Below are 20,548 nucleotides of genomic sequence, written 5' to 3'. Positions count from 1 at the left end.
TTGCTACACCCTCTCTTTTGGGCCGCCTATGGGCATGGTATTGTAACAAACAGTTCAAGGAGTTGGCACAGAACTATTTATTGTGAGCTACCATGTGCCCGGGGAGTAAATAAAAATGTCTCTGCCGTGTTCCGAACAGAAGATAGGAATGCTTTCTTCTCGTTCACTCTCGAGCGTCGCTTCACCTCTTGTTCTTCTTGTCTTTCCAGACAACGGCCACCTACGATACAAGTGTGTGCGGCGAATGCACGTGCCGTTAAGTCTTCGTCCTTTTCACCGATACGCCGTTGTGCTCTTAGAGGGCGCACGAACCTGCGTGCGTTGTTTAAAGATCGTTTCTGCCGTGTATCATTGTCCCCCTCCAAGAACGACTTGTCCCGATGCATGAAGCGGCGCGATTGTTGACAAGCTGTTGTCCATACAAAAGTGCAGAATACATGTGTGCAGAATAGATGTAGAATATTCACTGCCTCTCATAATATGGCTTCATTCTGACCACATGCAGAGTTTCTGTGCGACGTCGGCATCGTGATGAGCTCACTAGCCGTTCCTCCGTAACTTCGTAGTTCAAGGAACCGATGCGGCGAAGTACTCGGTAAGCGCCGAAATAACGGCGCAAAAGCTTTTTGGACAGACCGCGCGTCCTTACGGGAGGGCGCACCCATACTCTGTCGCCTGGTTCATACTCGACTTCTCTTCGCCGCAAGTTGTATCGGTCCGCGTCGATGGGCTGCCTTTGTTGAATGCGATGTCGCGCCAGCTGTCGTGCTTCTTCGGCCCACTGTGTAAAGTCGCTGATGGCAGGGTTCTGTTGTGTTCTGTCGCTAGCAGGTAGCATTGCGTTCGAGGGTGGGGTTTGGCCAAAAATAAGCTGGAATGGCGTTACTTGAGCGATCTCCCGCAATGCGGTATTGTAAGCAAATGTTGCATAGGCTAGTATCTTGTCCCACGTGCGTTCCTCTAAGTCTACGTAAAATGAGAACATATCGGTCGTCGTCCTATTTATTCATTCAGTTAGCCGATTTGTTTGAGGGTGGAAGGCAGTTCTTTTCCTGTGTCTAATATGAGTCAGCTTCATAATGGTTTGCGTCAAATCGGTGGGTACGCAGTTCCTTGGTCCGTGAGAATAACTGCAGCGGTACTGTGCCACTTGGTCTAGCTTCAACGAAATAAGTATTAATAAATTATGGGGCTATACCTGACAAAACCACTTTCTGATTATGAGGCACGCCGTAGTGGAGGACTCCGGAAATTTGAAGTATGAAGTATGAAGTATGAAGCGTGGTGTTTTTATCTTCTTCAAAAAGGTAGCATGCTGTTAGTGATGATCTATATTTATTTACTCTGTACAAGTTACATATATTTAAAAAAGTTACCTATTCAGGCGTCCCAGAATGACACGCCGCCGTTATCCGCTATTCTTCCTATGGTCATAAACACAAACAGTGGTTAGAGAGCAATTTCAAGTTCAAAAACAATAAGGAGAAATATTAGCGTATTCCGCCCCGTAACTTTCGTCCTTCTGGATTGATTAGAAGCATTGGAAATACTTATTGAACTCTTCTTTTCTTTTCACACGCGACATAAGAAATTAACTAGGTATCTCCTGTGTTCTCTCTGAACTATGCGAGCCATCTTGTCTATATATGAAAAAAGAAACATGAAAACAAAAGGACAGGTCTTGGTTGTGTACAAAAAAATCAGTTTTTTCTTCAATTACGGTATTTGTAATAAATTACGCATACAAATGTATCGGAGCTGTACCAGAGTATATCACAAGCCACACAGAATTTTGCCAGCTGCCCTGGTGTAACTGGAAATGTCAGCAAAAAAAAAAAGAAAAGTTCAGCAAAATATGAGACCGCTATCGCAAATTTGTTTGCCAAGGTAATCCCATGTGCATCAATTAGGGCCTTTGTAAAAATGCTTCTAGCAACTGCTCGAAAGTGAAATGCTGCCATTTTCAGCTTCATTCTATTGGGATATCAATTACGGGGACACTCCACACACTTAACATTTTAACACCCTCATGGGTGTAAATCAGTTTGTCGCCAGAGCGAACACCCTAAGGGTGCTGTTGTCTACACCCTACAGTTGGGGTGCAAATATAGTACCCTAGAGGGAGGGTGTCCAGCAAAATAAATTTAGAGTGTAAGGGTGCTAGTCCAAATTAACACCCATCTGTGTGGGTGTTGGAAGGGTGTACACCCTTTTATTTCTAGCGTGTATGGAAGGCAGGTTCGGCAGTACACGCCTTCAATTACTACTATATACAGCGATCCACGCGCAACTCTTGCGTGTGCCAGAAGGTTCAAGTTCGGCTACCAAACGCACCGTCGAACAGCCGGCCTTGAAGCTTCGATTGGCATACACAACACCTATACGTGTGGATCCAATTACATATTAGTAATTCATGATATATATTGCAAAACCTGCCTTCGCTGCACAAATACAACCTAGCAAATTTGACACTTTTGAGCATGTGTATCAACACAACGGTTATCACGATTTCCAAATCCACATAACATGCAACACAGACTGGTAAGCTGTATGCTGCATTTTCAAGAAAAATGTAAATATATTTATTTTATGCTGCAATACAGAGTACATAACATATACATAAATCACATGAAATATAAACGTGCACAATCACCAAACAGATCGGTAAGTACAAGAACATGTACATTTCCCACAAAGGTATCTAAAATATATGTATTGATCAAATCTGTTATTAGAGAAGAAACTATGTATAGTGGCGTATAGTGTGTAGTGTTTTGGGCCACATAAAGGAATAAATTTTCAGTATTAGCCTCCTATGAACAAAAATACAAGTTTTGATGCCTTAAAAAAAGGGATATTGCAAAGGTGAGTTAGGGACGCAATTGAAATGCAGAGCAAACGCACAAGAAAGACACCTGTTATTTGTACACTAATGTAATCGCAAAACATTATGAAAAGTTTGGAAAGTCGATGTAAAGCATAACTGGCCAACATTTTTCAGACTGAAACAATACTTTCCAAGCATAGACGTGCTTTAAGTGAGGCTTAAGCCAGGAACATTATTGCTAATTTTCTTTTTCCAACAAGATTACTTGAGCCCGAAAAATATGTAGAATTTTTTAGTGCCTACATAGGTTGTCCTCTTTTGTGAAACGAGAGTTCACTGGGCTAAAGGTGCTGTGTAGCAGATTTTTTAACTACAATTCCAGTTTCTATAAATTTTTGTCTTGTAACCCGAAGGCACTGGTACATATACAATATGTAGTTTGAAAATAGGTTCTTTTCTTACTATAAATGAAGAGTGTATATTCCACATTTACTAGTGTCTGGGTGCAAAGTGCAGTAGGAGGCCTGATAAAAACAAACCACTGTTGATTAAACGATATTGCTGAGCACAAAATGTGGACAGTGTTTTAAAGTACATAGTAAATTTCAAAACTATTTGCACTTAGATGCAGTAGTTGCACTTAGATTAGGGTATGCTGTAGTATGTGAGTATGCAAATTAGCAAATATGGCTTAATAAATTAGCCATACTCTGGTTACTAAAAAGCACAGGCACAGGCAGTCATGCAAAAGTTCAAGTTAATTATCAAACTGTTAACATTTGCCAGCAAATGGCCGCATCGAACATTATAAATATACTGAACAAGGGTAGTTTCTTAAAATAGCTTGCAATTAATGAGAAAAAATGACGTACAGCTTGAATGACAAGGACTGCGAGAGACGACAGACTGAGCCGACTTCCAACAACATTTGATTGCGTTGCCACATCATGTGTATATGTACAAAAGCGGGCATGCGCAGAAAATGAGTCACAAGGGGTGTTTAACAGCAAGTGATTGTATTAAGAACATGGCCACTTGAAAAAAAACATCAGAATTTCTATCTGTTGAGATACAAGACTTCACTAGGGAGCAGCACGATAGACGGGTCACTCACGCATACACTACCCAGTTTTCTGGTGAAATCTGCTTCTATAATTTCCCGGATGGCCTGTGCCTCGCTAAAGCTTCCGTATCTTCAAAGAGGGGTACGCAGCCGCAGTCCCAGCAATGGATGCCCAAGTGGCCTTGAACAGTGTTATGGACATTGTTATTGTGCTCTCTGAAACGATCGTTTAGGCACCTGGCTGTCTGTCCAACAAAGTTACTGCCGCAAAACAGGGGAATTTGATGAACCACATTCGTTGCACATGTCACAAAACGTTTTCTGTGCTCGACAGAGCAACAACACTGACTTGATTTAGGCGCGTTTACACGCTTACATAGCCTTGCCTGCTTTCCCGGGGCTGAGAAAACGACTGATTCCTGCAGGTTGCCCATTCTTTTTTAGTCTATGGGAGACATCATGCACATACGGTAGCACTGCGAACCTGTGTCTTCCAACCCGCTGGTTCCTTGAGTGAGCGGGATCACCACGGTTTGTGCACCTCAGAAGCTGTTCCGCTAAGGCTGAAATTAAGGCCTTCTTTCTGTTCAAAAAAATAACGGAAGGTGTTGGGTAACGTATACGCGAAATCCAAAATGTGTGGTTTAACCACGGCTTTTTCACTAAATTACGTAAGTGTGTGCTAAGGAACTTTGCGGGTGCGTTTTAGGACCAGCGCAAGGTTTTAACGGCTGCCGTTGCGTCCCTACAAATGCCTATAAATCCTATCTCAGTGAACATGGGGGTTAACGGTATCACAAATTCATTTGCTAAGTTAAACGCAAGTTTATCAATTAGTGCTTTTCTAATGAAATTCATTTACCTGGTGCTCGAAAGTGTCAGGCATCCGTTTTGAGCTTCGTTTCTTTATGTCCCAGGAGAACCCTGTGATTGAAAATAAAACAGTGAAGGCCGGAAAATCATTGACATGTAGGCAACGTTAAGAGTCAGTGACATAAATGAAACCTGGGCAATGAATTACGTGTATAGGTGCTATCTAGCATTATAAAGCGGTTGAAGGACAGGCGCATAATTTATTCTGTCGATCTGGCTTAACGGCAAGCGTCACCGAGATCAATAAGGAAATCGCTTGAAGGTCTTGGTGAATTTCTGTAGGAATTTATATGGTTGTGGAGATAATGCAGCTTTTAAGAAAATAAAATATTACTTATTCAAGTATTCGAAAACAATCCTACGGTGGCTATCACTTAGGATTCGAAATATGCTGTCGGAAAGATAAGGTAAATTATTGTTATATTTCGTAGAAATCATGGCAAGGGTAATTGAGGCTTATCACAAGATTTTAACGTTCATGGCCTATTTTTACTCATTGCGAATAATTAGTGAACCCTCGTTTTTTTGCTATTTGTTTTAATACGGCCATGCGGAATTCGTAGTTGGTTTCCCTGGTGTCCTCGGTAAACTAAGCAGCGTACACACTATATTAGAATGTGCCGCATATAAGGGGCACTTTAAGGTTAATATGTAGGGAAAGTTCAAAGCGTGTACTAATTACTGAATTTGCAGTAAATTATATATGCAAGCAATAACGAGCTTCATTGGAGCAACGTTTCACGAACAACAGTAATCTTATGTCCCTGCTACAAAACTGTGAACGCAACCGAGATCAAATTTAAGAGCTAGAGGAGGAATAGAAAGGGAGGGAAGGGGCAGCATGAAGAAGTAAATCCTGTGTGGATGATTTTTGTCTGTGGGGCCATTCAACGACAAATCTATTACCGTTCTTTGACCAGCACAGATATTATTAAAAAGTTTGCACAAGTTTGTTGAAGATCGAAACCCATTCTCCTTGTTCATTTTTCTTTCCAAAGGCTTTCAACATTTTGGCGAAAATGTATTGTTCTGCAGAGTTGAGCTAGAAAGCACCCTTCAACTTTTTTTTTTCAAAGAGGCATTGTATGGTCCAAACATTCAGGTGGCGTTCATGTTAAGACGATGAATTGGTGTGACTGCCAAAATAGCCACTTTTTCAACTATTTGAATACTTCGACTACTTTTTCCTCCTGCAAAGGCGAGTAAAATTCCAAACTTTGATTTTTTTTGCAACTCAGGATAATACAGACGGCATAAAAACATATAAGATGGTAGTCCGGTTGAGATGGTATAGCCGGAAAATATTTGAAACATCGAAAGCTCAGCAGATCGTCTAAAAAATCTTAAATGTTCCAACTTTTTTTCAATAAACGAGAAGAAAGGGAGTTAACCGAGGGGCCCGATTATTATTAGAAAGTGGATGGGGAAGCAGCGCCGCGGTAGCTCAATTGGTAGAGCATCGCACGCGAAATGCGAAGGTTGTGGGTTCGGTTCCCACCTCCGGCAAGTTGTTTTTTCATCCACTTTCATTTCCATTAATTTATCGTTTCTTCATTACATTTAACACGCACAAGTAATTTCCCCTTTGTTGTCCTTGGTGTCAGTGTCTGATGGCTTCTCATGATATGGCTAATAATAATCGGGCCCCTCGGTTAACTCCCTTTCTTCTCGTTTATTACAAAACGAGGGTCTCGAATCCGGCAACGTTGATGCCTTCAGGTAGCATATGTGGGTTTATTGACCAGTTGCCTTCACCCAAAAAGATCACGTTCTCGTGGCGCCTGCGGCAACAAGGACGTTCCACGTCCGCCGCCAAGGTCTCTGAGTCATGGCGCTGGCTAACCCTCCCAGGGTTCTACTAGTACACATAAATACCCAAGAAAGTGGATGGGGAAACAGCGCCGCGGTAGCTCAATTGGTAGAGCATCGCACGCGAAATGCGAAGGTTGTGGGTTCGGTTCCCCCCTGCGGCAAGTTGTTTTTTCATCCACTTTCATTTCCATTAATTTATCGTTTCTTCATTACATTTAAAAAGCACAAGTAATTTCCCCTATGTTGTCCTTGGTGTCAGTGTCGGTTGGCTTCTCATAACTTTTTTTCAAGAAGCTCCGTGTTCAAACTGAAGAAAGTTGCTTTGGTGGTCGGCTTAAACATGTCTATGACCCACCGTTACATGATCCTACGTGTCTGCTATGCATGTTGTAACTTACAATGAGGTAGTGTTTTTCAAGCGTGAGAAAACATTTTTCTAAAATGTTCGTGCGTGGATCGCGCAGACAACATAAATATATAGTGCCTTGCTGCCTAGCAAGCAGAGATTGTCAATAAACTGAGCCTGAGAAACTACTCCACAAAACTGTTACTGCCTTATTTTTATTACTACGAAGACAAGCGACGCAAAGTTTCGCAGCACGGACTCATTTCTTTTCCTTGAATAAGAAAAGTAGAGGTCAAACACGTCTCAGCACATCAGCCTGAATAGCGCACATACGAATTTTATAGCCGAGCATACTCAGGCTGTCCATCAGCGATAATACACAACACCAGAACACGCTCGCGTAGGCTTCCAGTTGTAAGGTGTTTTTTTTACTTGTACCGTGTCATGACAGTCTTTGGGTTGAAGGGAGCTCGAATGCACGTTGGAAAAGTGGTCGGACAGTGAAGCTGTAAACGACGCCTGCAACGATCACCATTTGCGAAGATGCTCGAATTTATTCTCTTGGCGACATTCAATTTCACTTCATGTAATTATTACGCATTACGGTAAGCGTGGACCTCAACCTGTCAGGTGTGAGAAGAGTTCAAGTGGGCGTCCCCAGGTCAACATAATTGCTCTATTCTCCGAAACAACGCCAACCCTTTATTTCGCCGACCTGACATAAAAGGGATGAGCGAAGAGAAGGCAAATTGACGGGCGGGAGGCCCTCAGTGACAGAACCTGACGAATGCACTAATGCTTCCGCAGGCTCTTCGGGAAGACGACGGCAACCACAAGACCACGAGGGGTAATTAAGGCCGTTTTAGCCTCCGTATGATTGAGCTATCAAGTGTGTGAAGCGTTCAAGCGGGCATCCCCATGTCGACATAATTGCCCTCTTCTTCAAAGTGGCATCCCCCCTTTTTCCCCCACTGACACAAAAGTATAGGGGAAGAGAAGGCAAACCAAAGACCATGAGCGCAACGGTAAAAGCTGACGAAAGCACTAATGCTTCGACGAGCTCGCGAAGAAGATGTCGACGACCACAATACCACCAGGGAAATGCAAAATCAAGAAAGGGGCTGACATATGCAATAGCACACTGTGGTATAAAGGTTATAAACTGGATTAAAGTGCCCCAGAAAGGCTGGCCTATGTTAACGCGATAGCGTTAAGGAGCTCGTGTCGCAGAAAAGCCGGTGTCGTCGGCATCGGTGTCGGTGCCGGCGTCCGCGGCGTTGGCCGTGAGCGATAAATCACGGCAGGCACTTTATAAATAAAAAGCAACTTCCAAGATGGGCTGGGTGGGAATCGAGCCAGGGTCTCCGGAGTGTGAGACGGAGACGTTACCACTGAGCCACGAGTTCGATGCTTCAAAGCGGTACAAAAGCGCTTCTAGTGAACGCGGTGTTGCCTTAGAAACGAGCTGTTTCTAAGGCTCAGGCGTGCGTCGCTTGCTCAGGCGCACATTTCGTTGTCGCGCCGAACGCTGCGTTGCTCGACGCTCACCGCGTCCGATGAGGGGCGCGTAGTCGCTGCGCCGTAGCCCAATGTCTTACACCCCTTGGCGAGTCGACGGGAACGCTCTCGCGTTCCACTCTTGAAGGCGAAGCTTAAGCGTCCTCCAATTTTTTCGATAGGAGGACCTATCCTCGTCAAAGGCGGCCCCGTCATCCCCGGCATGTTAGTTTTAAAGGGCTACTAACCCTTTAAAACTAACCTGCCGAGGATGACGAGGCCGTCATTGACGAAAATAGGTCCTTATATTGAAAAGTTGGCCAGACTTTAGCCCTTTAAAACTAACATGCCGAGGATGACGAGGCCGCCTTTTACAAAAATATGTCCTCCTATCGAAACGTTGGTCAGCCTTTCTGAGGCACCTTATCCCTGTTAATAAGCTTTATACCACAAGACCACCAGGGGTTATTTAAGGCCGTGCTGGCCACCGTGGTAATCAGAACCATTCGAGATTCGGATAAAGGTCGCCCCACATTAAGCGTTCTTGCTGGCCTTTTCTGGCGTTGGGTCTCTCGGCGTCGTCGCATGAACGCCGCCAGAGCAAGAGGCACTGTTCAGAGAAAGCGTCCAGCCACACGAGCGGCATCCTGACCAGCGCTGATTGGTCTGCGCTCATCGAGCCGCTTCCGCCGGCGGTGGCGAGATCTGCTGCTGCTTGAGCGGGCCACCCTCGGCGTAGGCGCGGAGTGACACCGGGTCACGAAACGCCGGGAAAACGCTGAATGTGCACGGGGCCGCATTAAGCGTCACAACCATGTGCCAATGAAATCAATACAATCCTTAACCTTTTTTTTTTTTAGCTCAACCCAGCTCCTCAGGCGCGGCGGTGTCGCCTTCAATACCACGTGACACCGTGACGTCACGACAGAGGAGAAACGGGGCTCCAACTCGCGCCGTCGCCTTCAAGGCTGACCACGTGACACCGTGACGTCACGACAGAGGAGAAACGGGGCTCCAACTCGCGCCGTCGCTCGCGGCGTCGCGGCGGTATATAAGCAGCTGCGCTTGTTTCTAGGTTGCTTTGGCTCAACCCTTGCAAGATGGGCTGGGTGGGAATCGAACCAGGGTCTCCGGAGTGTGAGACGGAGACGCTACCACTGAGCCACGAGTACGATGCTTCAAAGCGGTACAAAAGCGCCTCTAGTGAATGCGGTGTTGCCTTGGAAACGAGCTGTTTCTAAGGCTCAGGCGTGCGTCGCTTGCTCAGGCGCACACTTCGTTGCCGCGCCGAACGCTGCGTTGCTCGACGCTCACCGCGTCCAATGCGGGGCGCGTAGTCGCTGCGCCGTAGCCCATTGTCTTACACCCCTTGGCGGGTCGACGGGAACGCTGTCGCGTTCCACTCTTGAAGGCGAAGCAGAGTAACGCATGAGTTGTTTCTTCGTCTAGCCGAACCAAATATAGCCAAGCAACAGCAGTTCACCAGGCTAAACAGTGGTTCAACAACTAAAATAAAGGCTAGTATGCTTCGCATCCTGGGCTTAACCTTAGCTAAGCCACAGCCATTTTTTTTCATCATCACCTTGTCCAGCTTCGTCAACCTTTCCTGATTCTTGCGCTGAAGAACCACCTCAACCGGTAGAGATCGTATCAGCTGTCACAAGCCAGTATTTTAGTTCGTATTTTATATTGGTATTGTCGCCGCGCCCCCTGTTACATGCGGATGTCGTTATCAATAATTATGTGATTCTAATGGTTAATGACCGCATTATAATCCATCATGCTGACACGAGACATGTTTTATGCTTTTCTTTATCGAAACGACCTATGTGGTATGCATTTTGTGTGTGATCAGGAAACATATGCGCCCTTTTCATTGAATGTCAGCCTACAACTGTACTACGTGCGCGATCAGCCAAAAATAAGGATATTTTTGCCTTCCGGTTCCCACGTGGGAGCGGCCAGCTTCGTGAAGACTCACGATCTGTGGGACTTCACTGATGTTTTGCCATACCATACCATACGGACATGACAAATGCATAAGCGGTAGAAGTATAGAGCTTCGCTGTAAAACGCTGGTTGATTTGGCGTGGAATGACGCCATGTCGCAATCATCATCATCAGCCTGTTTCATGTCCACTGCAGGACGAATGCCTTTCCGTGCGAGCTCCAATTACCCCTGTCATGCGCCAACCGATACTAACTAGCGCCCGCGAATTTCCTAATGTCATCGCTCCATCTAGTCTTCTGTCGTTCGCAACTGCGTTTCCCTTCTCATGGTACTGATTCTGTAACCCTAATGATGCAACAGTTATCTAACCGGTGCATTACATTACCTGCCCAGCTACATTTTTTCTCATGATGTCAATTAGAATATTGTCTACACCCGTTTGCTCTTTGACCCAAACCGCTCTGTTTCTGTCTCTTAACGTTATGCCTAGCAGTCTTCGTTCCATCGCTGTTTGCGCCGTCCTTAACTTGTTCTCAAGCTTCTTTGTCAGTCTCCAATTATGTGCCCCATATGTCAGAACTGGTAAAATGCTCTGCTTGTACACCTTTCTTTTCAATGTTAATGGTCAGCTTGCAGTCAGGAAATTACAATGTCTGCCGTATCCGATCCAACCCATTTCTATTCTTCTATGATTTTCCTTCTCATTATCAGTGTTCCCCGTGATTAATTGACCTAGGTAAGCGTGCTCCTTCACAGATTCCAGAGGCTGACTGACGATCCTGAACTCTTTTTCCTTTTCCCGGCTATTCATCATTATCAATGTCTTCTGCATATTAATCTTCAACCCCACTCTTACACTCTCTCTGTTAAGGTCCTCAATCATTTGTTGTAACTCGTCTGCATTGTTGCTGAATAGAACAATGTATCGGAAAACCGAAGGCTGCTGAGATATTCGCCTTCGATCCTTCCTCCGAAGCCGCTCCTGTTTAATCGCTTGAATACTTCTTCCAAGCTGCAGTGAATAGCATTGAAGAGATTGTGTCTCCCTATCTGACACCTTTCTTTAGAAGTATCCTTCTGCTTTTTTGTGTAGAATTAGGGTACCTGTAGAACCTGTGTAGATATTTTCGAAGGTATTAACATAAGCGTTCTGTACTCCTTGATTACGTAATGCCTCTAATACTGATGGTATCTCTACTGACTCAAATGTGTTTTCGTAATCTATGAAAACCATATAGAGAGGCTTATTGCACTCTGCGGATTTCACGATAACCTGATTATGGACATGAATGTGATCCATTGTAGAGTATCCTTTCCTGAAGCCAGTCTATTCCCTTGGTTGACTAAAGTGCATTGTTGCCCTTATTCTATTGGAGGTAATTTTGGTAAATATTTTATAAAATGCTGGGAGTAAGCTAATAGGCCCATAATACTTCAATTCTTTAACATCTTCCTTTTTCTGAATTAATATAATGTTTGCATTCTTCCAGTTTATTGGCACCCTTGCAGTTGACAGACAGTTCATATGAAGATCCGCCAGTTTTAGAGCGCAGCTCTTTGGCGTCCGTTCCTGGGTTTCGCGTCGTCGTCGGCGTTGTCGTCGGCCTCGTAACCAGCTCCGCCCCCCTTTCATCACCCCAGCGCTAGCAGCGACCGACTGATACCGCTGGATGCCGCTGTCGCCGCTAGAGAGTCAAGATAACGTGACTGCATAGAACACCGTCGCCGCCATGCAGAAAGAGGAGGAAAGGGTCCCCCCCCCCTGTTCTTGTGTGGCGGATAGGGTGCTCTTCAGTTGCCGACGCGCCGGTTATTTCACGTAGGCCCCGGCACGTCGACGAATACGTGACCACCTTCCCACGGCTAGACCTGGTTCTTAGCGCTGCGGAAGCGAGGGTATCATATTGTTTGTGTCGGCATCGGCGGCGTTGTCCCTGAAACCAACTCCGCAGCTGGGGTTGACTCACTATCGGCGTCAGCGGCATCAGTCAGTCGCTGCTATCTCTTCCCTCCTCCCTTTATCGTGTTGTCCGCTTGCTGCGCGCGCTTCTGCCCCCATCGTTTGCCGCTGGGTGTACACGCCGCCCCCCTCCCCCCTCTTCCTGCGAGTCTCCGGTTGTCAAAGCGCCGGCTCGAACTTAATTCCTTTCTTCGCTCCTCCTCCAATGCAACCCCTGTGCGGTGGCAATCAGAGAGCCAGATCGGTGGCGGCGGATCTGTATATGTGCACCGCCCGAGCCGAAATTGCCGCTGCCGTTCGCCCTGTGCGGTGGCAATCAGAGAGCCAGATCGGTGGCGGCGGATCTGTATATGTGCACCGCCCGAGCCGAAATTGCCGCTGCCGTTCGCCACTGCGAAATTATCTGCCAGTTCTTTCTGAGCCATGAGCGAGACGACCGATGGAAGTCCTCCGTCTGCTGCTGCTGCTGCTGCTGCTAAACGAGCTGCCAGAGCAGAGGCCCAGCGCCGTCGCCGTCAGAATCCAGAGGTGCGTGCCGCCGAAGCAGAAGCTTACCGTCGCCGCCGTCGAGATGATCCAGGAGTACGGGAAATATAAAAAAAAATTCTGTGATAGCGCATACATGTGTTGCTCGATTTCTTTGCCTCAATCTATCGAAAAGGTGAAACAGCTTATTTGCTGCGCTCAAATTTCGCATTAGGAAGTAACGTAATCGTCGGTAATTTTTTCAAACATTATGTCTCCTCCAGATTTGATTAAATCAACTGTTATTGTATCTTCCATATCACAGGATGGTAAGATCTTGAATTAGCCTAGGCTTTAGGAGGGAACGGAAGAAACTGGCACATTAGAAGTCGATCAGTGAGTTAGCGGTAAGCGAGAAAATGGAGGAAAGCGAGAAAATGCCGTATCATATTACATGACAGGTATTAGCTTTTAACTCAGGAAGAGGACCTTAGTGTTGAAGCAATGAACGACCATCTGATGGGCGTCATTAAGGAGTGTGCAATAGAAGTCGGTGGTAACTTCGTTAGACAAGATACCGGTTAGCTATCGCAGGAGACGAAAGATCTGATTAAGAAACGTGAATGTATGAAAGCCTCTAACCCTACAGCTAGAATAAAACTGGCAGAACTTTCCAAGTTAACCAAGAAGCATAAGATAGCTGAGACAAGGAAGAACAATGTTATCAGAAAAGCGAAGTCTGCTGAGATATTCGCCGCCGATTCTTCCTCCTAAGCCTTCCCTGTTTAATAGCTTGAATACGTCTTCCAAGCGCTCAGTGAATAGCATTGGAGAGATTGTGTTTCCCTATCTGGTTGTGTCTCCCTATCTGACCCTCAATTCTATCTATGGATAGAATTGAGCACGCTCTCTGGAACGGAGGAAGCCTAAAAGCAGTGAAGAAGAAACTAGGAATAGCAAGCATCAAATGTAAGCGTTAAGAGACAAAGCCGGCAATATTGTTACTAATATGGATAAGATAGTTCAAGTTGCTGAGGAGTTCTATAGATATTTATACAGTACTAGTGGCACCCACGACGATAATAGAAGAAGGAATAGTCTAGAGGAATTTGACATCCCACATGTAACGCCGGAAGAAATAAAGAAAGCCTTGGGAGCTATGAAAAGGGGGAAGGCAGCTGGGGAGGATCAGGTAATTGCAGATTTGTGGAAGGATGGAGGGAACCTTGTTCTAAATAGACTGGCCACCCCATATACACAATGCATCATTACCTCAAGCGTACCGGAATCTTGGAAGAACGCCAACATAATCTTAATCAATAAGAAAGGGGACGCCAAAGATTTGAAAAAAATATAGAACGATCTGCTTACTGTACGTTGCCTACAAAGTATTTACTAAGGTAATTGCACATAGTACGAGGAACACCTTATGCATCTGTCAACCAAAGGATCAGGCAGGATTTCGTAAAAGCTACTCAACAATCGACCATATTCACACTATCAGTCAGGTGACAGAGAAATGTGCGGAATTTAACCTTCATATATAGCTTTCATTGATTACGAGAAAGCGTTCAGTCGAAACCTCAGCAGTCATGGAGGCATTACGCAATCAGGGTGTAGACGAGCCGTATGTAAAAATACTGAAAGATAGACAGCGGCTCCACAGCCAGTGTAGTCGTCCTTAAAGAAAGCAACAAAATCCCAATAAAGAAAGGCGTCAGGCAGGGAGATACGATTTCTCCGCTGCTATTCACAGCGTGTTTGCAGGCGGTATTCAGAGACCTGATTTGAGAAGAATTGCGGATAAGGGTTAATGGAGAATGCCTTAGTAACTTGCGATTCACTGATGATATTGCTTTGCTTAGTAACTAAGGGGACCAAATGCAATGCCTGCTCACTGACCTTGACAGCTCATGCCTTTTATTTTAAATCTTCTCAGACTCAAATAATAAAGTGCGAAACAGTAACAGGAGATTATCCCATGCAAGAGGCCGCGTTTCTACCAGAAAGCCCACCTTCGCGCGTAGCCTTCGCGCCAGCGTTTCCAGGTAAACATCAGAGTTAAATAGGCTGCAGTTGGCGCGAAGCGTAAAAAGGAGTCAGGAATATTTGATTGCTATCGGATTCGACTATTAAAGGTAAAGCTTGAGCACTCCCCAATTGTTATTGAAGTTACTAGAATAGAACAGCCACAGCAATGCTGTTGAGAGTTCATAAAAAAATCTCCACTGAAGCTTAAGTTTCTATACATGAAATGCACGAAACAATATCTTTCTATTTACTGGAAAAAAAGAAAGACGCCTATAGACATGGGATATTAAAATCACCAAATCCTATGCAGAGAGCAGATTGGAAGCCTAGGCATCTATCATGCTTACTACGTCGTTATCATGAAGTTAGCTGCCGCCAATTGCCAGACCGATATATTTCTTACGCATTCATTTTTCGTACATATAATGTGTGGATCCTTTTCCTGCTTATAATTTGTGAATAGAAGTACACATGTATTCGCACTAAATTGTAATTTCATCTTTAGAATTGCTAAAATTGCCACATGGCATTCTTGCACCTATTGTTTAATATATACAGGTGTTACAAAATATGCTGTACTTACCTATTCAGCAGGGCTGCTGTTTCACTTATTTTGAAACAGCAGCGAGTTTCATTGCAGTTTGGCTTGCAATTTCTCGAAACTGGTGCCAGACAGAATTTATGGTAAATTGATATGCTTTCAGTACTGGCTGCTTTAAATATTCAATGAGATGTCCCCTAAAGAAATAAAGAAAACTCATTAGCAAAATTTGTCCCTATATTATTGTATTGACATTGGCGCAATTTCTGATGTCGGTCGCCGCTATAAAACTTTCACAGCAACAAAATGTCATTGTGTCTTAAGACCTCAACGTTCATTGATTTTAGACAATTAGTCATGTGGAAGACTTTTCACCATAGTCCGTCCGGCCATATTTAGGAACCTTTATTTTTGTGATCCTTCATATTTCGGGCAGCAACACGATTACACCACTGCCAAAAATTTACACCTGGAGCAAAGTAAAATACACCTGGTTGCACCAGTCTTTGCTACGTGGGTCTGGTTGAGCTCTGCGCCACCAGACACACTTCTGGGCTGCCAATTTGGGGGGGCTGCTCTTACACGAATGCGGCCTTTACACGAGTGTATCAGTAGTCACCTAGCCTGCTTCAGCTAATCAGGTTTACGTATACGGCAGTCCATTTTTTCCTATCTCTTCTAGACTTTCTTTCTCTTCATTAAAACGACTAAATCTGCATTGTGCCCGTGTATCGACCCCGGCTCTTTCGATTTCGTACCGCCACCAGGTGGCTGTAGCATGCAGGCCGCTCACGTTTACGCCCCAACGCCAGGGGGCCTGCAAATATCCAAATACTGGACAAGCGAAAACTATTGGCCAAAGGGGTGCCATACCGCAGCGGAGAAGTTACGACTAAGGGCCTTAAATACCTATATCTTCAGAAGAGAGTATCCTCCTGACGTTGGTAACTAATAGTTCTTGACATTGGGTTAATGTATTGAAATGGAAATTTTATCAAGTGCTGCTCAGTTAGGCTAGTTCATTGCGGTGACGTTTGTTTAATGCATGAAGAGTCAGTGTCCTAAATTCATGGGCATGCGCAGAAGGACGCGCGGGTGAAGACTTGCAAGACTGCGTATACGAAAGGTTACAATACAGAAAGGCTAGGTGTGCCTATATTACAGGCTACTGTGTACCTTTTAATTTATATGTGCAAAAAATTTTGAGTACAAGCCCCTTGTTTAAACGTGACTTGAGTAAAGGAAACAATGTCATTGCTACATTATAGGTGCACAAATTTGTAATATGCCCCCTTATTAACGGGGACTGGAATAAAATTTACTATGTAACTTTTATTTCTAAGTGCGAAAAAATTGCGAGAATATGCCCCTTCATTCAATTATTACGTGATAAGAGTGGAGAAACTTCTCGTCGAAGTAAGGTAATAGGGTAAAGTGCTTTTAGCAACATATAACGCCACACAATAAGCAAATATTAGCCGAGATGGGCGTTTTATCGGCATGTCAGCCCCAAAACCTCCCATACGCCAATCACTTACTCCGTCGTAGTGGAGTGAAGACGGTATATGTCATCATTATACTCCCGCCGCTAAGTAACGGAGTATAAAAATGATTGACCTGTTTATACTTCCCACGGAGTTTCAGGTAACGTAATTAGGAACTCCCCATGGGAGTTTTAAATACAATTTTTTTTGTAGCGAAGGCCGTGTGTGTGAGAGCGCGCGTCTGTGTGAAGCTCCAGTGCCTTTGCTGGTGATATCAAATGAGCTTTTGCCGAGTGAGCGAATCATCACTGCACCGAGCACCTGCAACGGTCGATTAGTGTTTTGAGTGAACCTGTCAAAGTTGTTTGCGCCGCTCAAACGCTTCGGACATCTTTCGTAGATTCTACGCTTAAAAATCCGCCATAACGTTTTCAGTGTCCCATGTCCCATAACTCTGTCCAGAATCTCCGTTCAGCCGTGGAGTAAAATGTTTACTCCACCTAACAGGAGTATATTAACCTCCCATCGGAGAATGCGTTACAGGAGAAGTCATTTTCTCCCATCTCGGCTCATTTTCGCTTACAGTGCAAAGGAATAGAAAATAAGTCCCGCAGAAAGCCTTCTGGCATTTGTCTACGTATGCGTAAGCATTGTGCCGCTTGCTCGACTCCACGCAGCCCGCTGTCATTAGGAATGGTATGAAACTTCATTCGACAAGTATAAACGACAGCGCTGCCATGACACGAACACCTGCGGACGGCAATGCAACGCCAGTCGAAGACGCATGCAAACTACTCGAGGATGCGACGCCAGGTGCAATGACGACTTTCCGATCACTATAACCCATTATCGCTCTTTAGCGCCTTATCCATCCACATGAAAGCATTATTAATCGGAATCAAGCACACTCCGGCGCCCGCTGCATATGGCGCGGCCACGCGGGCCATGTATTGAAAGCGACGTGCGAGGAGACAGTCTCGCGTTGAAGCGCGACGCTAGGTCTCCTGCCTTGAAAGCAATCTGCGATGAGGGTCGAGAGCAGCAAGTGATGATAGCTTTATGAGGTCTGTGTTCTCACCGCTTAGTTCGCGTTAAAGCGAGAGGCAGCATGAAGATGAAAGAGCTCGCTCCTTCGGGCCCTATCTTGAATGCGATCGTCTTACGGGACGGAAGGACTGTTTTTACTGTTGGGTAAGCATAGAAATGCTTACGCATATAAAAGGGATAGGAACACCGCTTGGCTTTCACAAATCTAGCATTTTGCCTTAGAAAATGAAGGTGCCTAGTTCCGCTGGGTTAGATTGAAGATTGCATGAGCTGCAAAGAAAGAGGAGTGGAGTTGAACGTCGCAGAAGTTTGAGTCAGAGAAGTTCAAGAGTTTTCTTTGGGGATTGGGGAATAAAGTAGATCTCAAGCAACATATCACAAGGTATTATTTCCCGCATTCGATCAATTTTGTAGTCGGCATATTGTATGAACGTTATTCCAAGTTGCGCGGACTTTCCAATTATTTGAAAGCACACGCAGATTTCTAATGTGCGTTAGGGCACGGGTCTACTTGCTCCAAATGTTATCATAATTGCATGTCACACAGGCTTCGTTCAGTTACTGGTGAATGGTAGTGGAAACCTGAGATACAAAAACACAAGTAGGGGAAGAGCTGTCGTGCAATGATTTCCATTGTGTAGATTTGGCATCGTCAAAACAACAGTAGATCTAGTAGACGCTGTCTGTAATGACTTTAGCTATGCTGCAAGCATGTCAGAGTTCCGTCATGCGCTAACGTGGACAATCCGTATTATGAAAGCAATTCTATGTCGGAATACCTAGAAAGCGTTTATTCGCCTCCATCCAACATTCGAGAGTAAGTGTAAAGTGAGCAGGGGTTGTGCTGTCTGAAAGCGCAGAGCCTGCAGTCAAAATTTTATTTCCTTTGTTTGAAAGCCCTCCAACAACACTCAAAGGTATACAAGCAGACCCTACGCCATCAAGAGCAGGCGATGTGGTTCTCCTTCCATATTGGCAGAAAACGTATGTCGAATAGAAACAATTGCTGAAATACAATTTCAACATCAACAACAGCAGGCGATGTGGTTCGCGTTCCATATTAGCCGAAAACTTATGTCGAACAGAAACAATTGCTGGTGCATATGGTCCAATGCTAGTAGTGGGCAACGAGATATGGTAGAAAACTGCAGTGATACACGACATCATCGTAGTGCCACAGAAAGCAAAGCCCCGTCCACAACTGCCTTCAAGCGGCACCTTATCAGAAACCCCGACTACGGACAGGCCGGTCAGTGCTTCAACAACCGGGCAAGGCAGCACAATAATTTCGTTCGAAAAGCACACAGGAGCCACCCCGCTGAATACTGCCAGAGTGTGCATAAGTACGCGTATTTGCTAACACAAAGTTTGTTTCAATGGACAAATTTAAATCAACCATGCAAGCTGTGAACTGTGGTGTACTAAAAGACCGTATCCTAGGACCGTACCTTTTTAATAACTATATTAATGATCTGGTCACCATATATGGTAATGGTCGTTTCATAATATATGCAGATGATATCACAATGCTCTTTAAAGGCGATAGCTTTAATAACTTGGCAGTACAGTTTAGAACCTTTCTCAAAAAACGGGAAACTTTGTGAGACACAAATGGGTTGAATATTACTGTTAGAATATCAAAGGCAGTCTGTTTTCCCACAACAAATAAAAAATGTGACCTTACTGTTAGATTATCGCACAAGAGAGAAATTACTGAAACGGCAGTCTTTTAAATCACTGGGAGTGTATTTTTCAGAAAGAATGTGGGACATAGAGATAAATGATATCGCCATGAAAGCCTCTCAAGTTGTAGGTCTTGTAACATGGCATAGATATTTCCTGCCGCATAAAGCTGCTTCTGCATAGTTCCCTGTCCTATTCTTCTCTAAATTATTGTTGATTAGTGTGGGCGACCACCACTATAAAAACATAAAACGGACGTCTCTTCTAGACAAAATAACTCTTCGTACTGTGTACGATGTACCTTACGGACATACAAGACAATTGTTTAACGAACAGAAAATGATAAATACATTCAATTTACATGCCTAAAAGTTATTGTGCAAATATAGAACAGTAAAACATCGCTAGAGAATATATCACAGATAACGCCTTTACATCCTTTCAACTCTCCGTATCCACTCCTACAGATTACAGCCTGTACAATACCTAATGTGCGGAAAAATTACGGCTGCAAGTTGATCTGGTTCCAGTTGCCGGAGCTTTTAAATGAACTGAATAACTCGACTATTTCCATTAAGTACATTTGAACTACGCACCTACGCAGTTACATTATTGGTTTTCGCGTACCCTTAGGAAAATGGTTATGTCCTTTATGTTTACTGTATGTTTCCTTGAGTTCACATGAGGAAACGCCCTTTATCTTTCCTACATGTTGAAATTTGGCCACTGCTTTTGTTTCCTTCATGTGTCCTCCCTTTATGTATCCCTTATGTTACCGTACTTTATGTTTCCTGCATGTTCAAATTTGGCGACTGTTTTATGTTTCCTTCCTGTGTCATACCTTTATGCATCCTTTATGTTACCGTACTTTATGTTTCCTCCATGTTGAAATTTGGCCACTGCTTTTAGGTTTCCTTCGTGTGTCCCACCTTTACGCATCCTTTATGTGGCCCCAGTGACTAAATCCT

General features: G+C 44.5%; 1 protein-coding gene across 2 annotated transcripts in view; it reads right to left on the bottom strand.

Annotated features, from left to right (window-relative positions):
* LOC142573154 (uncharacterized) overlaps positions 1–20,548 on the bottom strand; it is a 240,980-nt gene that overhangs the window by 151,757 nt on the left and 68,675 nt on the right. For both annotated transcript variants that reach the window (XM_075682704.1, XM_075682705.1), the window contains exon 2: positions 4,753–4,814. The gene's annotated coding sequence lies outside the window, so the exon portion shown is untranslated. The remainder of the gene's footprint in view (positions 1–4,752; positions 4,815–20,548) is intronic.

Source organism: Dermacentor variabilis, chromosome 2, assembly GCF_050947875.1.
Source record: "Dermacentor variabilis isolate Ectoservices chromosome 2, ASM5094787v1, whole genome shotgun sequence".
Taxonomy (NCBI): Eukaryota; Metazoa; Arthropoda; class Arachnida; order Ixodida; family Ixodidae; genus Dermacentor; species Dermacentor variabilis.
Note: the sequence above shows the minus strand (reverse complement) of the source record. Positions and strands in the feature narration are given on the sequence as shown.